Source organism: Dipodomys merriami, unplaced genomic scaffold (assembly GCF_024711535.1).
Source record: "Dipodomys merriami isolate MVZ:Mamm:240054 unplaced genomic scaffold, mDipMer1.0.p SCAF_1286, whole genome shotgun sequence".
NCBI classification, from domain to species: Eukaryota; Metazoa; Chordata; class Mammalia; order Rodentia; family Heteromyidae; genus Dipodomys; species Dipodomys merriami.
This window is the reverse complement of record NW_027202589.1, coordinates 4,470-7,305: the sequence shown is the minus strand read 5'-3', so window position 1 is coordinate 7,305 and position 2,836 is coordinate 4,470.

The following is a 2,836-nucleotide window of genomic DNA, read 5'->3' as shown; positions in this document are numbered from 1 at the left end:
GGCGATGCAGAGAGGGAGCGTGACCAAGATACAGCCAGTGAAAAAGGACGGGGTCGTGGCTGGGCGTAAGTGAGTAGCCAAGCTCCCCGAGTCACGTGGGGCAGAGGCGTGGCTGAGGTGCCCAGGGGGGCGTGGCCGAGCTCCAGCCAGTAAAAAACGGCAGCAGTGTGGCTGGGCGTGGCTGGGCATTAGTGAGGAGCTGCAGGGGGCGTGGCCAAGGTCTAGCCACTAAGGCGGGGCGGGGACATTGCTGAGGCTCCACAGGGAGGGTGTGGCCCAGCTTCAGCCACTCAGGCAGGGCGAGGGTGTGGCTAAGACTCCACGGGGGCGTGGCCGAGGTCCAGCCAGTCAGGTGAGATGAGGACGTGGCTGAGGTGACACGGGGGCATGGCTGAGTCCAGCCAGTCAGGCAGGGCAGGGGTGTGGCTGAGGCTCGGCAGGGGGTGTGGCCAATCTCCAGCCAGTCAGGCATGGCGGGGGCGTGGCTGAGAACCCCTAGGAAGGGCGTGGCTGAGCTCCAGCCAGTCAGGCGCGGCGGGAGCGTGGCCGAGGCTCCCCAGGGGGGCGTGTCCCATGTCAGCCCCGCCCCTCTCCCATCCCCCCCTGCAGGCATGCTGCGCTGTGGGAAGGAACAGGCGTGCGCGGCCTGCGCCAGCCCCACTGACCGCCGCGGCCTGGACCTGCGTCGCCTGCCACCACGCATGCACTGTCGGTCGCCGCGCATCCTCACTGACCCGGCGGATGGCGAGGAGCCGCCAGAAGCGGAAGTGGAGGCAGAGGAAGAGGAAGTGGAGGACGGGGAGGATGTGGGCGAGGTGCGGCTGAGGCTGACAGACGCCCGTGGCCGCACCGCCCACCTTGCCTGCCGCCTGCGGCGCGCGCCCGTCGTGCGCGACCTCGACGTGCGGCCCGGCCTCGCCCCCCACACCCCTGCGCACGTGCGCCTGATGCTCAGTGCCGCCCTCGTCTGCTATGCTGACCCTGCCCACCTCGCACATGCCCGCCGCCTGCTGGGAGGCGATGACACTGATGACGTCGCGCTGATGCTGCGCTGGGACCCGGAGGCGCCGCACCATGCCCACCTGGATGGGGACCTGGGAGATGGATCCGGGGAAGGCCACGCCCAACCCTCGGGCGGAGACCCTGATGGGGATGAGCTGTATCAGGACAGGCACCCGGATGTAGGCCACGCCCACCGTCAGGGTGGAGACCCGGATGTGGACCATATGTATCAGGCCACAGACTCAGATTTAGGCCAGGCCCACCATCGAACCAGGAACCCTGATATAGGCCACGTCCACCAGGGAGCCAGAGACCCTGATGTAGGCCCTGCCCACGCTCAGGACAGAGACCCGCTTGTAGGCCACACCCATCTGCAGGACAAATACCCGGATGTAGGCTATATGTATCAAGCCCGAGACCCGGATGTAGGGCCCTCCCGCCAGCAGGACAGACACCCGGATGTAGGCCATGAATATGATCAGGACATAGGCCCCGCCCACCCTCAGGACAGAGACCCTGATGTCAATGACCCGGATGAGGGCCCCGCCCACTCTGAGGACAGAGACCCGGATGTAGGCCCCGGGTATGACCAGGATGGAGGCCACGCCCACCCTGAGGCCAGTTTCCCGGATGTCCATGACCCGGATGTGGGCAAGGCCTACCGCCTGGTTCGCGGCCCTGGTGCGTCGTCATCGTCGCCGATGTCACTTCCGGGCGTGGTGGCCCGGCTGTGGGCGCGGCCTGCCTGGCTTCTGCAGCCCGAGCTGACGCTGCGCTGGGCCGGGCTGCGCGGGCCACACATACATCTGACGTGGACGGCGTGCGTGCATGGCCCCGAGGACCCGGAGGACGCGCCCTGGGTGACCCTCGACCCCCGTGATGACCCCGATGACGTGCACGTGGTGACCCCGGGGCAGACTCTGCGGCTGCACTGTGCGGCGCAGGGCTCGGAAACGCCACGCGTGGCCTGGACGCGGCCCGACGGCTCCATCCTGCGGGGCGATGACGGCGGCCATGACGGGGGGACAACGCTGGAGATCCGCGGGGTGCGCCAGGCTGATGCTGGATGGTACCGCTGCGAGGCCCGAGTGGGGCGCCGCGGGGAAACCGAGGCACGGCACGTGGCCTACGGCGGGGACGGAGCCACGGGGTCCGGGGCCTACGTGGAGGAGGAAGCCATGGAATCTGAGGCCTATGGTGTGAATGAAGCCATAGGATCCAAGGCCTACGCTGAGGAGAAAGCCACGAGATCTGAGGCCTACGCTGAGGAAAAAGCCACAAGATCCGAGGCCTACCCTGAGGAGAAAGCCACAGGATCCCAGGCCTATGCTGAGGAGAAAGCCATCAAATCTGAGGCCTATGACATGAATGAAGCCATAGGATCTGAGGCCTACACTGAGGAGAAAGCCAAAGGATCCAGTGCCTATGGCTCAGATGAAGCCATGAGATCCGAGGCCTACACTGAGGAAAAAGCCACAAAATCTCAGACCTATGGTGAAGAAAAAGCCATAGAGTCCGAGGCTTACGCTGTGAATGAAGCCATAGAATCCGAGGCCTATGGTGCAAATGAAGCCATAGAATTCGAGGCCTTCACTGAGGAAAAAGCCATAGGATCTGAGGCCTACACAGAGGAGAAAGCCATAGGCCCCGCAGCCTACACCGTGTCTGAAGCCACAGGCCGTGCAGCCTTTGACACCTCTGAAGCCACAGGCCCCGCAGCCCCGTCTGCAGCCCCAGGCCCCGCGGCCTTTGATGCCTCTGAAGCCACAGCCCCCTCGGCCTACGCTCTGTCTGCAGCCCCAGGCCCCGCGGCCTTTGATGCCTCTGAAGCCAC